The sequence below is a fragment of the Eleutherodactylus coqui genome, chromosome 9 (assembly GCF_035609145.1).
Source record: "Eleutherodactylus coqui strain aEleCoq1 chromosome 9, aEleCoq1.hap1, whole genome shotgun sequence".
Classification (NCBI taxonomy): Eukaryota; Metazoa; Chordata; class Amphibia; order Anura; family Eleutherodactylidae; genus Eleutherodactylus; species Eleutherodactylus coqui.
This window is the reverse complement of record NC_089845.1, coordinates 64,803,763-64,823,211: the sequence shown is the minus strand read 5'-3', so window position 1 is coordinate 64,823,211 and position 19,449 is coordinate 64,803,763.

Sequence of the window (19,449 nt, the reverse complement as noted above, 5' to 3'; positions counted from 1 at the left end):
TGGAATGAGTAACTGTTACTTTTCCTATATGTTATAATTTATGATTCTGGATTCATCTAGCTGGGTGATATTTTTCCTCTGCTCAGTGATCCAACTTTTGTGTTCTTTTGCCCAGAAGAGTCTTCCCCTTTTGTTTCTTTCAGACAGCAATGGGCTTCAAACTGCTCACCTGCTGTTATTGTCCATCCATGCTAAGGAATTATAAGTTGTGCAGTTGGACGTTAGTTGGAGCTCCAGAGTTGTATTCCTCCTCTGACCCCTTTCATTGACAAGTTGCTTATGTGCATAGGATTCCTTTTTATTGGATGATATCCTTGGAAGACATGAGCTTTGGGCAGATGAGGGTCATTTCTGCACCATCTGCGGGTATTCATAGGAGGCCTGGAGGGAAGAGAGGGAGCAGATCCTCCAGAGGATCTGTTGGCTGGGGAAGAGGAGTTGAAAGAGTCAAGTTTTGGCTTACCCCTTCTCCAGCTTGTCGTAGCCTTCACCACTCTTTGCTGCTTCAACCAAAGTCTTGGGCTTATGTTTCACGATAAACTATTGCTAGGTCCCCATCTGGCTCCATTACAGGGTAAGTCCTCTGACCGGGGTTCCAAAGATGTCGTGTCGCGGGACCCATGGGTCTATGGGGTGGAGGCCTGGCTCTCTATTAGGGATATTTGCAGTTGGTGCTCAAATTTAGCCTGGCATTCTGCAGCCTCTCACTCAGCCTGGCACTCTGCCTTGTACATTACAGCCTTGCGCTCTGCATCCTCTCGCAGCTGGAGAATGAGTTGCATGTACCAATCAGGGTCTGTTGTGCTCAACTGTTTAAAGGCCCTTTAGGTGTTCAAGTCCAAGTCCTGCCAAGAGCTGGGGTTAACTGGGACTACTGGGGCTCGGTCCGCCGCTGCCTCTACTGGGGGGACATCCATCCCTTGCATGATACTTGCTGTGAGTTACTGCCAGACATTGTTCCCTATCAACAGGGTCACCACCCAGCATATCGACAGCGCATTCGCATTCAGATCTCTCTTCACTCAGCGGGCAATCATCACTTGCCTGGTCTCATCCTAGTAGGTAGCTGCCATCTTTGTAGTTGCTTGCCAAACAAAAGATAAAATAGTAAAACAAGAAGGGAGGGACTGTCTAAGGGTACACACATTATATCCTTACTCCCAAACGTAGTATGTTAGACTGAAAGAAAACAATGTCCATCCAGTTCAGCCTGTTTCCACCCCCTCTTGTTGATCCAAAGGAACCCCCCAAAAATACTATGATGCAGAAGCCAATTTAGCCCATTGTGAGGGGAAAAATTCCTTCCCGACTCCATAATGGCATTCAGAATAATCCCTGGATCAATGTTTGAAAGTTCTTACCTGACTCTAAGGATCCCGGATCAACAATCCCACTGGTTATTTAATGTCTATATCCAGTAATGTCATAGTACTCTAAAAAGATGTGTAGTCCCTTTTTAAACTCCTCTATCGATTTTGTTATCACCACGTCCTCAGGCAGACAGTTCCACAGTCTCACTGCGCTTTCAGTAAAGAACTCTCTTCTGTGTTGGTGATGAAACTTTCTTTCTTCTAAACGTAGTCCCACTATCAGGTCAATAATATATATATTGAACAGAATGGGGCCTAATACTGAACTCTGTGACACCGCACTAGCAGCGGTGACCCAATCAGAGTATGAACAATTTATTACCACCCTCTGCTTTCTATCTCCGACCCAGTTCTTTACCCAGTTACACATATTTTCACCCAGACGGAGGTGTTTCATTTTATATATTAACCTGTTATGCAGCACAGTGTCACATGCTTTAGAAAAAGCCAGATATACGCGATCAATAGACTCTCCTAGCTCCAGCCTAGAACTTACTTCATTATAGAAGCTAATCAAATCTGTCTGACATTATCGCCCCCTCATAAACCCATGCTGATGAGGAGTTATACTGTTGTTTTCCTTGAGGTATTCCAGGATGGCATCTCTTAGAAACCCCTCGAATATTTTTCCAATTATTGAAGTGAGACTTACCAGCCTGTAGTTACCAGGCTCTCTTTTAGACTGCTTTTTGTATATTGGAACCACATTGGCAAAATGCTAATCCATGGTACAACCCCGGTCTCAATAGAGTCCCTAAATATAAGAAAAATATAAGAAAAAGTGATCTATCTATCACGTCATTTAATCCCCCTGGAACCCCTGTGTGCATTCCATCTGGGACCAGCGACTTACATCTTTTTTAACTGACTCTGCACTTCCTCCTGCATTAGGCAGGTGATATTTAGCGGGGGTTCCCCTTACCCCCCTGCATCTCGTGTGACATTTCTTTTTCCTTTGTGAATACGCTTGAGAAAAAAAACATTTAAAGATTTAGATTTGCCTTCCCCCATCATCTTCTATGGTTTCTCCTCATTATTATTTAAAGGGCCAATACTTTCAGCGCAGATCTTTTTACCATTTATATAAAACTAGTTTAGGTTATTTTTGCTCTCTTTTGCAATCAGTCTCTCTGCGTCCTTCTTGGCAGTTTTGATCTTTTCCTTACATAATTTGTTTTTTTTTGTATCTCTGAAGGTCAAAACCAGAACATACTTCCCTGTCCCCTCTGAGGTCATTCAAAGAAGGGTGGGGTAAATATGTACATACCTATAAAAAAAACATAATTTCCCATTTTGCCCATATTTACGCATATTTCCGGCCATTTTATCTATTCAGCAATATCAAACGTCAGAGGTAAATTATAACCAGGTACGCGGATACGCCATTTGGGGGTATTCTTTGGCTCATCCCTTAAAGGGGTTGTCCCGCGGCAGCAAGTGGGTCTATACACTTCTGAATGGCCATAATAATGCACTTTGTAATGTACATTGTGCATTAATTATGAGCCATACAGAAGTTATAAAAAGTTTTATACTTACCTGCTCCGTTGCTAGCGTCCTCGTTCCCATGGAGCCGACTAATTTTCGCCCTCCGATGGCCAAATTAGCCGCGCTTGCGCAGTCCGGGTCTTCTTATCTTCTCAATGGGGCTCCGTGTAGCTCCGCCCCGTCACGTGCCGATTCCAGCCAATCAGGAGGCTGGAATCGGCAATGGACCGCACAGAAGCCCTGCGGTCCACGGAGACAGAGGATCCCGGCGGCCATCTTCAGCAGGTAAGTATGAAGACGCCGGACCGCCGGGATTCAGGTAAGCGCTGTGCGGGTTGTTTTTTTAACCCCTGCATCGGGGTTGTCTCGCGCCGAACGGGGGGGGGGGGGGGTTAAAAAAAAACAAAAACCCGTTTCGGCGCGGGACAACCCCTTTAATAAGTTTAGATGCGTTTTTACTCAGCTGGCCCGCCTGATTATGAAAATATAATGAATATTGTGCTAGGATCTTCATACGACCAATAATCCTTATTAAAAGATTTTTCCTTAATTTGCATCTTGGAGCTGGCGAGTCTGCGAGAATCCAGTTTCTATATGAATGATTTTCCTTAAGGCCCATTTACATGGAGCGATGATCGCTCAAAGGACAATTTGAGTGACAGCTGTGAGCGATCATTTTGCATAAACTATTAAGTAGCTACTCAGCTACTGAATAGCTTATTAGCGTGCAAATGAAGCCTTTAGCTGAATGCAGTTAATAGCCGGAGGGCTCTTATCTCCATTCAGCTCCTTTGTTCTCTGACAGGTTAAATAGCTGAAACAATGCTATCGGCACTACACGGAGAACTCAGCGTGCGGTCCTAATAAGACCGCATGCTGATTTTTAGGTTTGCCTGAATTTAACGATCAGCTAGCAATGCACGAAAAGTGCGCGGTTAGAGGCGAAGATTATTGCTCAAAAAAATCGCTTTTTAGCGATTTTCTGAGCGATCATTGCTCCGCGTAAATGGGCCTTTAGACCTAATTAACAAGTATATGGTCACACAATTTGGTATGCTCATGCTAATACTAAACAGCCAAGTGGAGCCAGGAGAGCAGGAAGAATGGAAGGGGCTTATTGACTCTGGTCCAGGGTAAGATCAGACAATTGCCTTTCTAAATGCGAATAGTCAAACGGCAGGGGGTAGTAGAAACTTACAACTGCATTCTAACTACTCAAGGCCTAAATGGGATATCACAGTCGTACAAAAATGCATGACACATGCAGCCAAAATGGTGGACACTCCACCAGTCTCTATATCCCACCTGTCACACCTGTATTAAGAGATGGAAGATGGAAGTCAAAGTTGTGTTATAAACACTTGAAGTGATCCTGTCATCAGAGTCATTGAAAATGACTAATTTAATAATTTTTCAGGAAAAACAGCTATGAATGTTTTAGTCACTTTCAGTCAATAAACCAAAATCATGTTGTACATATAATGTTTATTGATTACTATTCAATTTGCCAGGCAAGGTAATTTTGTACAGTGAAATTGTGACTTTATCTGGTCCTTATTGGAGAACTTAAAATACCTGCTGCTCTAGTCATGGACAATCAAACAAACTGAATGCAATTTTAATTACAGTACAAGTTGTTGGTTTTTCAAAACGTTTAAATGTTCGTCTGTGCAGTGAACAATGGATTACATTAATTTTTCATTGACTTTTTAATGTTTCTGCATTTGTCTGAAATATTATGGTGGCCATTGACTGAATAGCACAAATGGACACTCAGCTTCAAATGGCTGAAAAAAAATTCTTATTTATTTACGGAATGGATTTTTTTAATTGAATGAGAAACTGTATGCCTGTATAATTAGAATTTTGACAATCATATAGCACTCCCCACTGCTGAGACTTCCACTGATCACTAGAATGAAAGAGCTGCAGCAGTTACCGAAGCGCTGTCTCTCTTTGGCTGCTTTTGGTTCCCCTCGGCAGTTGAAGCCATCCTACATAGAGCTTTATAGTGTTTCTATAGTGTTTCAGCAGATCATCTTCCCGAGTTAGGCCTCATGTCCACGGGGAAAATAAGGCCCGCCGCGGATTCTTCATGTAGAATCCGTAGCGGGTCCCTCCTGCCCCGCGGACATGAGGCTAAAAATAAGAATAAACTCACCTGCTCCGAACGATGCGACCGGATCTTCTTTCTTCTGCCTGGCGGATGTGCTCGGCATGCCAGCGGCGTGCCGCGCGCATGCACCGGGCACATCCGCCGGGCTGAAGAAAGAAGATCCGGCTGCAAAGAAGGGAAGAACCGCATCGTCCAGAGCAGGTGAGTTTAATTCTGGTACGGGTCTCCCGCGGATCCGGACGGCTTCCATAGGCTTCAATAGAAGCCTGCGGGAGCCATCCCCGCGGGAGACCCGCACTAAAATGAAGCATGTTTTTTTTTCCGCACGCGGATCTGCGCCTGTCGAGAAAAATGACATCCGCAGGTATTTAACTACCTGGGGGTGTCCAATGCATCCCTATGGGGCGCGGATCCGCGTGCGGGAGAAACGCTGTGGATTTTAAGCCCGTGGACATGAGGCCTTAATGTGATGTGATTGACTGAGTCTGCACCAGCAGTGGTCCAATTTTTATTATGGACTTCCCTCTGCTTTACATCCAGTATATAGTTGACTGTGTCAATCATCAAGTGTCACAGTGCTTCAGGCACCATGTAGGAGTCAGCACTGGCCCAGTGTGCCGTTACAGCATCAGCACCGGACTACGTGATGCACATGGTGGTAGAGGAGCAGAATCATTATGTTTGCGATGCTGTGGGAGATACACCTACTCAGCTGCGTAGTTGTTTGATAGCTGCTTGGACTGCCAGTTATTCCAGACAGCCTACCAAGTGTTTTCATGGGGTTTTTAAACTAGCTGTGATATTACACAGATACCGATTATACTTGTTATATTCTGGTCTTTGCTCTGCATTCAGTGCTTTGTGTTTAAGTGCAAAGTGTCAGTGCTTGGGGCTTAATACTCTGTCTTCTGTGTTTAATGTTCTGCTAACTGTGATTTGAGCACTCGTTTCCTCTTCGACTTTGGACTTGGTTTATTTCCTGCAATGGGGTCACCCTTTTCGGGGTGGGTGCTCTGTTTAAATTGCCGCTCCGGTTTGAGTGGTTCAGGTCAAACTTTCTCACTATTACCTATGTCTTAATCATTGTCAGTCTTTGTCTCTTTCGTCTAGTTTAAGCTTTCCTGTATATTTGTTGCCAAGTCTGTCGCAGTCTCTTGCTCCCTAGGTTTTTGCCATTGTTTATGCTGACAGTCCTGGGAAGACGTGACATTAGGATTCTGTAACAGAGCTGTCTACTGTCCCTCGGATGCCGTAGAACTACCTGAACACTGTTTATTCTTCAGTGATTTTCTTTTTCAATTTAAAACAAACAAGGAGAAATAGCTTCCTATTAAATTAAGTGTATAATGTACTTCTGTGCCAAAAGTAGTGAAAATTGTGCGACCTATTGGGTTGATAGGTGTTCTGCATGACAAGAACTACTTATTAATTACCATACTATTTTAGGATTTTTTTGTAGTATTATATTAGTTATTTCAAATAAAATATATATATATATATATATATATATATATATATATATATTCTAGCTTCAATAACAGTTGTTAAAAAGGGATGAACACTTTGGAAATTCCTTGCGTGTTTGGAGGCTTCCCAGATGATACTGATCCCAGAGGATCCGTTGCTAAGACCCCCAACAAGCAGCCGTTATCTGTCGGGGAATATGTTGCATTTTCCTTAGCATGTGAACGTAATCCAGCTCACAAATTTTTCAGTGGTAGTGAAATCCGCTACTACTTGGATCTCACCCTGACTCGTGCAATAGTCTTGAGAAAACTCACAAGGTTTTGAAGTAAAATCCAATTTATTCAAACATTCTTTAAAAAATTCACAAGTGATCCAGAAATAAATCCCAATGTGCTTCACACACTGTGACCTCAGCCATGGACGGTTCCTTATAAAAAGTATATTTCAATTAAAATGACAGTTATCTGATTAGTTAATCCAGAAAATGATCACATGGTAAATATAGTGTGCAAAACATCAGACATGCCAATATTAATCAGCCGTATAAGGATCACAGCTGAATATGGAATAACAAAACAAGAGGTAAGACTGCATAACAAATTATGTAAAAATTAAAAAAATCAACTATTATGCATGAAGACTATGTGCATGTATATAACAACAGCCAATCTAACAGGTATACAAACCTGGAGTGGAATGTTACTGAACAGGGGCAATTAAAATCAATAGATACATTAACTCATGTCCAAGACTGAGATCTTCAGGATGCCATGTGCCTAAATTGAAGATCCAAAATGAGGTTTTCAAGTTGCATTCTCTAATGTAACTTCTAGCCTTCTTGATGCCATAGGCTTTTAACCCTTTGTAATGCAGTGTCGGACCTTGTCCAACATTCAGATTTCCCTGTGTAGCGCCGATGTCGGGTGAGCTCCAACATGTTTTTAACACTATGAGGTACAACTCTCCATAGTCGGAGGCTGTTTTACATATGTCTGTTACAGTATGCAGGGCGTATGCACAACAGCCTTTGACATCAGAGCGCTGACCTGCATACTGTAACAGGCATATGCAGGACAGCCTCTGACACCAGAGAGCTGTCCTGCATAGTGTTAGAAGCATGTGCTATACACATTGTATGCAGTTATAGTGTTACGTTCTTGTGGGCTAGTGAGCACCAGGTCCACACGAACTTTACCAAGGATAGGGAATACTAGATGAAACACCCACCGATTAATATCTCTCCCTATCTTCTACAAAGGAAGATGAACAAGGACCTACTTGAGTGGGGACATTGCCCCAATAAGGAGAGGGCTAGCAGTCTTCGGATCTGGGCCCTTGCTAACCCTAGGAACCTACACACCCAGGGTAGGATGCATACACATGCCACCACCAACAAGGACATCTAGACAGGATAAGAAGACACATAGTGCCATAATCACACCATACAGCAGCCAATACATACACTAGTAGCAGATGTTAATGCTACAAATGGCAGGTATTTGTTGACGTTTTGGTCAAAATATGAAAGCTAGCGGGTCACGTCACAGCTCCCAGCAATACTGCTAGTCCCTACACTAACCAGGAGTCCAGCGACATAACCAAACAAAACCACAAGACACAAACCTTTCTTGCAGCCACCACACACAGAACCTGCTCAAACCACACATAGAGAGAGAATGAGAACAGAGAAAGCTGACCACACCCACACCTAGGAAGACAGCTTATATGTGTACTGACCTGGAGCGATTGGCTGACTGGCTGACATACATATGCCAAGCGAGCACAATCCCCCACAGCTGAGCAGGAGAACTCCAGAGAACCTGTAGTACCACAGATCTCGGGAGACAGATGTGACACATAGGATGCCTTTGTATAGAACGATGGATAATCATTAGAGAAATGTATGTTACATCACTATATATATATTTACAGGATTATTAAAAAATGATCTTCCCAATGTGAAACACTCACAACTTGCATTTAATTTTCAAAAAATTGCTAACAAAATCCATCATGACAGTTAATTTTTACATGTTACTGTTGAGTAATCATAAGGAATCCACAATGCTCTTTCCCACCCAAAATAAATAAGAGCTGGGGAGCATGTGGGTTTGGAAAGGGTTAAATGAATGTAACTGCTGCTGATCAACTGTAATGAAGTGTTTTGCTGTACTCAATAATATACATTGGTTTTACAATTTATATAAATTCTTGCATCTATCAGACCTACAACCCAGAACTGTGGAGGGTGCATCTCTTACCCTGTCATGTACACAGCTTCCACAGGCCTTTAACAATACTAGTCTCTTCCACCAACTGTGGAAAGACTTCAGCCATCGCTTATTGAGCCTTCTCAAACTGCTGCTACTTTTAGACAGCACACAACTTTTTTCTCCATTGGACACTTCCTTGGAACTTGGCTCCCTATTGGCATATTCTGCAAAACATATCAAAAATGTGCAAGCTGTGCATAGAAATGAACCAATCTTTAAAAGGCTGTTTGCTGTAATCATGTTCTTTCGTGGCCTTGGATGACAATGAAGGATGACAATAAGTTTCCTAATCTTTGAGACCTTCTCAAAAACATTTTGCAGCCCCAATGAAGTATTTGTGCTAAGCTTTTGTTTTGTCACAGGACAAGTACAATTTGGATATTTTTTTAATAATAGTATTAAACTGAGAGCCTTGTTGTTGGACTAAAAGATTCAGAAGCCCTGGAGTTATCATTAGTTTGCAATAGATTATTGGCAGATTTAGATTGGGCGATGTTTTGAGTTCAATTTAGCATCTATGTTGGCTAACAACGTTAACTTAAATGGGTGCAGCCAGTATTTAATTCACGGCACAATTTTTTCTCTGAACTATAATTGCATCTTGCCTTATTACACTTGCCAACAGGTTTGGGATGATTGTGTATGGGATGATTGCTTTCAGCATACGAAATAGTGTTGCCAGATAAGGGCTTACAAATGGTGCATGTGAATCCATCAATTGTAAGTCTCTATAGTACGTTGTGTGGCACGGAGTGTTAAAGCAGCAGAAATGCAGTCCTAAGCTCTCGCTCATGACCAGAAGGTTGCAAGTTCAATCTCTGAATGGTTCAGGTAGCCAGCTCAAGGTTGATTCAGCCTTTCCTCCTTCCAAGGTTGATAACATGCGTACCCGGCTTGGTGGGGGTTAATAAATAAATTACCTGAAAGTGCTGTGGAATAAGTTGGTGCTATACAAATGACAAGATTAATTTAATTATTACCTGCCTAGATAATTCCACTGATAATGCATTCAACTCCTATCACTATGACATTACTAAGTTGGCCAATCAATGGGAGTATTTGCCCCCCCCCTCCTCAACCCCCATAGAGACTCCATAATTTGCAGGTAAATTTGACCATTAAAATTGAAAACTGTGTGTCATGAAGTGCGTTGATTAGATTGGGAGAGTCCAGACTGTACTTATTCCAATGAAAATGTAAAGCCATCTGGTGAAGAATGCATGTGTAATGGTCTGCACACAGAAGGGGTTAACTGGTTGTTATAGCAACAGACTGCAAAATGTAACAATTAGTGTGAAAAAAATCATCCAGTGCATCAATATTTGCAATAATTTAAACTGAGCGTGGCCAGAGAATGGGCTGATGGGGTGCGGGCTGGACTATAAGAGAGAGCAAGGTGGTGTACTAGAGGTGTTCCCGCTGGAGAAGTCATTCAAGAGACGCCATAGGCCTCCTGCACATGGACATACACGAATTCCGCACGTTATTCGCCTGTGCCTGCTGCCGGCGATCCTGCTTACCTGTCCTTTCTTCTTTACTGCGGATGGGCCGCTGGCATGCCGGTGCACAGTACAGATTTCCCCCATGCTGTCGCTGGAGCAATGACACAGAAATTCGTGGCCGTTCCGCAATGATGATTGTGGGAGGGCCACGGATCGGACGGCCTCCATTGACTGCAATATTAGCTGTCTACGCGGAGAAAGCTCTACTATAGAGCATGCTGCGATTTTTCATCTGCGAGTGGAAACCGCAATTGGTTTCCACTAATGTGCATGAAAAATCACTTTCCCATTGTATGACACCTGCCGCGGATTCCACAGCAAAAATCCACCTATCTGCATGAGCACATAGGCTGCAGAGGCATGACTGCCAGTGGGAGGCAGATACATGAGGACACAGCCCCAGGACTCTGAGGAGCGCAGTGTCTGGGAGAGCGGCATTGGCTACTGCATTGAGTCTGCTGTGGGAGCTGTGCAGTGAGAGTGCAACAGTTTGCAGAGAGGACAGAGGCTGTAAGTGTTGTTACAAGAGGGCCTCGTGTCACTGGACCAAGCAACCTGAGACAGACTAAGGGGAGCGCCTGGAAAAAGACTTCCCATCACAAGCGACAAACTGTAAGGTCGACGTCAACACAAGTAATATGTATGTACACCGACAGTCACTAGATCAACCACACAGCAGGCTTGTTGTATAGGGGAATGCTGCAGCAGTTATTAATTAAAAGACTCATTGCTCACTATTTGTGGACAGAGACCAAGCGCAATACACCTACGTTAGCCTTATTGATCTTAGCAAAGTGATAACTTTTCCTTGAAGGACTGTATATTGTACCACGGGAATTGTCTTTCAGTGTTATATGACTAATTTTTGCAAAGTATCATTAATACTGTTTTCTGAAGATCATTGTTACTTATCGCTTGCACTATTAGGGCTCAGTTAGACGGGCGTTTTTTCGCGCGATTTGCGCATGCACATGCGTCCGGCGATTTTATAAAACCATTGCTTTGCAATGGTTTCGAACACATGAGCGCTTTTTATGCGCTCGTCCGATAAATTATAGAACAGAAATCGCAGATCGCACCTATCTGCGATTCCTGTTCTCTTCTCTATATGCGCTCAATGGGGCCGGCGGCAGCAACGCCGACCCCATTGAGAACATATAGAAGACAAATCATTCTTCTCTGCCACAGCTGTAACAGCTGTGGCAGAGAAGAATGATGTTTGCCCATTGAATTCAATGGAGCCGGCAATACAGCCGGCTCAATTGAAAGCAATGGGCTGCCGCCACCTGCTGAATGAGCTGCCTCTGATTGGTCACAGCCTGACCAATCAGAGGCAGCTCTCACTCACACCCATTCATGAATGGGTGAGTGAGTGCTGCCTCTGATTGGCTCAGCGCAGGGACCAATCAGTGGCAGCACTCACTCACCCATTCATGAATGGGTGTGAGAGCTGCCTCTGATTGGCCAGGCTGTGACCAATCAGAGGCAGTTCATTCAGCAGGCGGGGATTTTAAATCCCTGGCTGCTGAATACTACAGAGAGCAGTTCAGGAGAACTGCCGCCGGCCGTGGCTGAACTCTGTCTGCCGGGACCAGGTGAGTATATATATTTTTTTTATTTTTACACATTTCTGGATGAATTGCAGGGAAGGGCTTATATATTTAAGCCCTTCCCGAAAATTCATCGTGAGATCGCCCGCAGAGCATTGCTTTCAATGGAGTCGGCTGTATTGCCAGCTCCATTGAATTCAATGCGCTGGACAGCTCCGGCCCATTTCTATTGAAACGCGGCTAGGAGCAGATTTTTCGGGCGATTTTTCGGCCCCGGTCACGCGATTTGCAGATGCGCATCCGTTATGCGATCCGCAAATCACGGCAAAAAACGCCCGTGTGACTAAGGCCTTATTCATAGAATTGAGTTAGTGTGGATAGTAGAGATGAGTGAGCACCCAAATGCTCGGGCCTGCGTTATTCGAGTCGAACTTTTGGTAAAATTCGAAAGCTCTACTCGAGTAACGAACCCGATTGACTACAATGGGAGACTCGAGCATTTTTGTATGTGGAATGCCGGATCCTGAGCTTTTTTTTTTTCTTGGTTCGTCTCTCTCTTTTTCTCTCTCCCTTCCCCTGCCAGACCAAAAATTTTCAAATGACGCACGCTGCGTTGCGGCAGAGAGGGGCCAAAACAGGCACGTAACAGTGGGGAGGGGCCAAAAGCTGGGGCGGGATCTAACGTGATTTGATGCTCGTTCGAGTAACGAGCACCATCGAGTACGCTAATACTGGAATGAGCATCAAGCTCCCCAGAGTATGTTTGCTCAACTCTGGTGGATAGTATTAAGTAATCAGAGGGTACAAGTCAGGCTGCTTAAGTATTCACATACTCGTATTAATTTACATTTGTGTTCTTAAATAAACCTTGTATATTTATGGTAACTCAGTTGGTTCCATCGTAATCTAAAACCTGCATTGCACACCACCTCCCATGACACATTATAGGTATACTACATCACGACTGAGCCACAGATAGTTAGATGATCATTTCTTATTCAGTAGACCCATCGGAACATCTACTGTATCTTACGGGTAATCAGGGACCCTCGGAATTAGAGGCTGTAGCCGGTGGTCAAGCCAAGCACACAATCTCTCATTCAGACAGCGAATACTGGATGTGGTTGGTTGCATTGAAGGTGGAATGACTCCTTTAGGAACCTTAGGAAGTGCATGATTAGGAGACATAGGTTCCTCTACATACAGATAACCAACTTGTTTTCACATAAGTGTGCTCAACTTTACCTATTTATTAATAAAAGCCCAAATTTGCTCCTGAAATGATGTAGTACATAATTTTTTTTGTAAATTTATATGGTCAATTTTACCTGCAACTTAAATAATGTCCATGGGAGTCATCAAATAACTCGCTTCATTGGCTAACTTGGTGATGTCATAGTGGGAGGAGTTATGTCATAGTTAGCTACAGTGAATGCTAAATGGAGCTCAAAACATAGCCCAGTATAAATTGTACAGGACTTTATTTCAAGCTAATAAATAATCTATTAGGGCTGCAGAATTGTTTAGAAAGGGGAGGAAACGTATTGTTTACTTACCACCTAATGCCACTAAATGAACGAGGTTACATCAAACAGGCTTTTACGGATGTGGTTCATTTCCATCCAAAATGTGCACATTTTCGGTACAATGGAATACAGAAAACAGCTGGATGCAGAAGACAAGCAGGGCCACCCCGCTTGTCTTCTGCATCCTCCGCTCAGAGCGCTTGGCTGTATGACATCCGGGTGCTCCCAGCGGGGAACAGCTGGAAGCAGAGAACTAGCGCCCCCCGCTTGTTCTCTGTATCCTCCGGAGCACAAGGTGATCGCACAACATTTGAGCGATCATCTTGCGATGTAAATGACACAACGATTATCGCTCAAAAGACATCTTGAGTGATAATCGTTGTGTCTAAATGGGCCTTAACATTAGAGTGACACTTTGTTACATAGATTGCTTACAAAGCTTATATACAAAATGATATACTAAATAATGAAAATATGAACAAATAGAAAAGCTATAAAGAAATAAACGGTGATTATATTTCTACCCTCACAGCTGTTAACTGCCTGGCTTTCCTCTTGTTGTATCCCATTTTGTCAGTAGCAATGCATTCCTTATTGTATGCATTAGATAAATTACATGTACCATTTAATCATTCATACATATTTGGTCAGCATGGTGTCTCAGCAGTTAGCACCGCTGCCTCGCAGAACTGGAATCACAAATTGAAATCCAGTGTGAACAGCATCTGCATGGAATTTGTATGTTTCCCCCTGTGCTTGTTTACTCTGGTGCTTTAGAAAACAAAGATCAATTGGATTTCTTGCGATCACATTCTGTATACAGAACTGTATAATATGTTGGCTCTAGACAGGGTGCAGAAATGAAAACTCAGCATTCTCTCAATACTGCGGTCCTATATTGAAATAACAATAGCGTACTTCCATAGGAAGTTATGGATGCGCTACACTATCGTATTGCACACGGGCCCCTGGGGGTCTTTGAGCATGGATTTAAATTGTGTTGTGGTCCCTTTAAGAGAGAGAGAGAGTAAAACCCAATTGCAAAGTTGAAGAGTAGCAAGTGAGAAGCAGAAGTCCGCTTTTCATGTCTTTCCAAGTCCGGTGTGACCGCTACTATGGCTGAAGTGAAGAAAGCGTAGTCTAAGTGGCCTCCTCGTGCTGCGATACATGCATGGAGCCGTCGTTGGGCCTGTGTTCATTCCAGGGACCCAACGTGAATCGGTACCTGAATCTCCAGCAGAGAACAGTGGGCGACTTCCTGGATGATCTGCCTGTATGATAGCAGAAGGAGGCCGGCTCAAGTATGCTTTCCTTATGTCAGTCCTAGCAGAAGTTCCATGGAAGTTAGACACGGAAAGCAGATTTCTGCTTCTCACATGCTACTGTTCAACTTTGCAATTGGGTTTTACGCTCTCTCTCCTTTAGGGGCCCCAACACAAAATTGAAATCCATGTAGTCTTCACTCAAAGGAAGTCTTCAAATATAGGCTGGACAGACAGCTGTCTGGGATGATTTAGTGATCCTGCACTGAGCAGGGGGTCGGACCAGATGAGCCTGGAGGTCCCTTCCAACTCTACTATTCTATGTTCCGGAGCCCACAGGGACCCATGTGCCATGCCACCATGTAGCACATCCATGCGTTCCTATTCAAGTATGCTATTGTTATTTCAATATAGGACATCAGTATTGAGATATAGCGCAGGATTAGTCTTTTTGACTACACCCTGTATAAAATGACTGCTACTTAAGTCCATTTTTCTATATACTAACTTTTGTCTTATTATGTTGAGTTACAGTTTTACAGGCAGAACTACTCCTTGCATCGGAGGTACCTTGGGAAGTACAATTACCACATGTTGATTTCTAGGAGCTATACTAATATTTTCAAGACTTGTGAGCTCAAAACATATGTGTACATGTCACATTAGCTTTACAGGAAAATGATCACATGGCAAATGCTTGTAACAGTGTACGCTGCTTTAAATGTAACGTTAGTGCATATTATTCCAAAATGTAAAAAAAAAAACGTCCAGAAATGTGCATTATAAAGAACAGATTCAAGTCCCGTCAACAGATTTCACGTCGAACGGTGGAGTATATTTAATACGAGTGACAAAATTCTGCATCCACTTCATGGAAAAACATAGTGCATGTTAAAGCCACATAGAAAGACCCATATTTTAGCTGTACCCAATAAATTCTTCAACTCCCAATTAGCTGAAGGAGTTAAACACTGAGCAGGTACAGATCCTGTGGCAATTACAATTCTCCCTGAAATAAAAGCCAGAAACAGGAAGCCAAAAAACAGGTCCCTAAGGCAGGCATCTGTCTTAAATGATATCATTTGTCAAATTTCCAGCATCTTGTGGTTGCAAACACAAAAAGAAGTTCTGTGCTGTACTAAGGACATTACATTCTCATTAGCCAGAATGTTCCTGAAGTACACAACACAGGATTTCCATTTAATGGGAAGCAGCTAAAAACTCATTCTTTGTTGTAGACAATACAAATATTGAGGGAAGCGGTTGCATATATAGAGCAAATGCTGCCCCAGTTTGGTCCACCCAGTTCTGGGATCGGTTAAGCAGATGCGTTTCCCATTTTCTTCTTCATCATCAAGGATACATATAGCGTTCATTTCGTGTAACATCTTGTGCTTTTATTACACATACGACTACTTTGTAGCTCCCATTTTGCTGACACACCACCTGCACACATAATTACATTTTCAGCACGGGTAGGTATAACCTTGTGTGCATAACAAACATCCAATGCATAGCTTCCACAGTTAAATGCACTTTTCTGGAAAGAAAATGTAAAAAAAAAAAAAACCCAAATGATTTTTCTGCTCCGTATTGTTAATACATGTCTTGATTAATTGCAGCAATTCATCAGGTTATGGGCAAGTGCAACATGAAAGACTAAGCCACAATGGAAGTGGCCTGTGAGTGACCCCCGTCCTGGGTGAGAGAAGAGGTCATACAATACAGAACAGTTTATCCATTAGGGTTCTTAGTCCATTAGGACTGTACTAAAGCCAAGGTCTCGGAAATGCAAGCCGATTGCTTATATGCTAGGGAACAACATTAAACCCGAAATCCGGTAATGCACTACGGCATCGGCAATAAATGACCTTCTTGTTTATCGAACCCAAGAGTCACAAATGTCAATCAACTTCGGGGGTGATTTCATGAATACATTTATCTTTAGTGTTTGCAGAGACATTGCTTAAAGGATGATATTTTGCCATTCTCTGAAGCTCCCTTCCCAATACAATTGTAGCTGGAGGGATTTACCAGTTAAATGCTGGTCTTTTATCTTTATTACGGGCCCATTAAAATGAAAGGACCCATGACTTAGTTCAGTTCACAGGAAGCAATTTAAGTGGTAATATACATACGGATAAAGTCTTTACAAAGTACTCCACTGTTTCGATTTGCATAGCGAGCAGCTAAATGTTTAAGACATACTCCGTGTTACCATGGAATAATGGTCCTTTATTCCAATTCATGTTGACATTTTTGACATTTCATTGCCATTCTATGCTTTATGAAAGTCTACTGGTATTTTCACAAGTAATGATTACATATACTTTGTTTATAAATACACAAACTATATTATATATATCTATGTGTGTGTAGATATATTCTACAAATTCTCTCCTCTATCACGCCATCCCGTAGAAATAATTGTGATTATGCAATTATGAATCTACATATTTGTGTAGGGAGAGAAATATTTGGTTGCCCCTTAACAATACCCAACAAACAAGATATATATATATATATATATATATATATATATATATATATATATAAGTCTATTGCATCTGATGTATCTACTTTTCAAAATGTGGCTAACATGTATGATGGAAGCGGTTGTTGAACTCTCACGTTACCCGTTCTTGGCAGACAACCACTACTAATGCTAGGGCTTTACTATGTTCAAAGTGTATCACAAGTTACTCCGTGAACAGTTAACCCTATAGTGCTGCAGCTAAGCTTACGATTTCAAATCCTTGCAAATCATGAATGCACTATTACAATGTAGCTTTTTTTTTATACATATGAAGTGATTATTTCTTATTCCATTCATATGTATTATGGCATTCAAAACGGAATCAGTTTGCATCTATCCAGCCCACAATGCTTTGATTTTTGGCCTATGAAAAATTAGGATATTTTGAGGATCTGCTTTTCATCACCAAGGTCAGTTCATGATAAATGAGCTTTGCTGTTTGCAGGTCAACATGTCTGACTTTCATGGAACAAAACAAAAAACTTTTTACTTTTTGGAGGGGGTATTTAAAACTAACTAAAAAAAAACAAAACTAAAAAAGTAGTTATCATTTGGCTTCCTCTCACACTCAAAAAAAACTACATACGGTATTCCAAATAGCCAATGGATTGTGGTTCCTGGTATAGGTTTGTTGAGTAGGAAATTACTTTGCAAGACCCATTAGATGATGTGATTATCTACAGCACTGGGAATATGTTGGTGCTATATAATCAACAGGATATAGGTAATCATTTTTTTGTATCCCTTTACTCAGTCTGGACCAGAATATATTTTAACATTGTATATACTAGATAATGTCCCCTACGTACTATTACCTGTATGGAGTAGGCTCGCTTGAAGAAGGCATGGGATATGCATAGGCTGAGCTGACATGCACATACAGTATATGAAGCCAACGCCTCACACTGAGGTTGTAACCAGATTACTGTAGGATTTTATAATGCAGTTCAGCATTAAGGTTGCTCTTAATGGCAGGATCCACATATTCATAGGTATGCTGTATCCTCTCTTCACTTGCTTTTATAAACACTTATGCACAAATGTTTCCATATTAATTTCTATGCAGACTCTGTACTCTATGCCTACATAAAACACAAATAATTCTGTATTCTACTTGTATTGATATACATACAGCAAGCGAATGATTCAATGCCTGTATCCTTTTTAAAGTGGTTATTTCAACTATCCTCCAAACTACTGTAATGAGGGCATAAAACGCTTAACGAGAGGATAGTCCTCAGTTTCATAATTCAGAGGTGTCACAATGGCAATAACCTTCCTTGCCATTTGTCTTTAGAGCAGTTGTGACACTTTGGCGTGACCCATAATTTGGCAGCTATTTACTGTGACATTTTCCTTCAGCCGAGCCATAACATTCAGTAAAGTCATTATTTGGTTCCATTTACCATATAAATTGTATTGTGCATGCATGCTAGCTACTACATTAGGAATCTTGAAAATGAGTAAATCTTGTAAAATAGATACTATCAGCACTCAATGGCAGAACAGTTTATGCTCCTCTGTACAAAAAAGGAAGAAAAAAAAAACACACATCAAGAATACACTTGTTAAATGTCATTAAGACGAAGAGAGAAAAGAAACTCCCAAACTATAATTATAATATTTGCACATGACAGAACTATTATACTTGGCCAGGCTTCCCTTTAAAAAATATCCTGGTGGGGATCTACCTTAATTTGAAAAGGCATTACGACATTCCAGCAGGACAATTAAATGTGAAGAATATCTGGGTCTTGGCTGGCTGAGGGTAAGAAAAAAAAAAAAGCAACATTTAGACATGTGATTCTGATTCAAAAAAAGTGAAAGCTGCAACCATTTATTGCCACAAAGGGCAAACAAAATTCTAAAATTATACCTGTGTACGGAGCATTGTCGACTGCAGCAAGCAAGTAGTGCAAAACAGATCAAATGCAGACGGGTGGCTTCAGAATTCCAATATGATACTTAGCGAGCTTTGTAATACAAGTACATAAAAGCACAGGTCAAAAAGTTATCAAAATATTAACAAAGTGGCCAAATCTAAAGCCTACAAAAAAAGACAGCTAAAAATCTACAAAGAGTTAAAATTCTGGAGGTGGACCAAAGTATATGTCAGTTTCTTTCCTAGTAATTGGGCAATTGTTTGATGTCTGAAAGAAAATGATCAGCCTGTTAAGTTCTGCAAGTATTCTTAAGCAGCATACGCCAGAAATTTATTTTGGATCCTTTAAGTTGTTTTTTGCAAAAGACCTTGTCAGTAGCAAAACCCTCACTGATTGGTTTACTGACACAAATAATGTTCTTAAACCAAGACCTTTATACATTTTAGATGAGGTTAAGAGTAGTAGAGTTGGGAGCA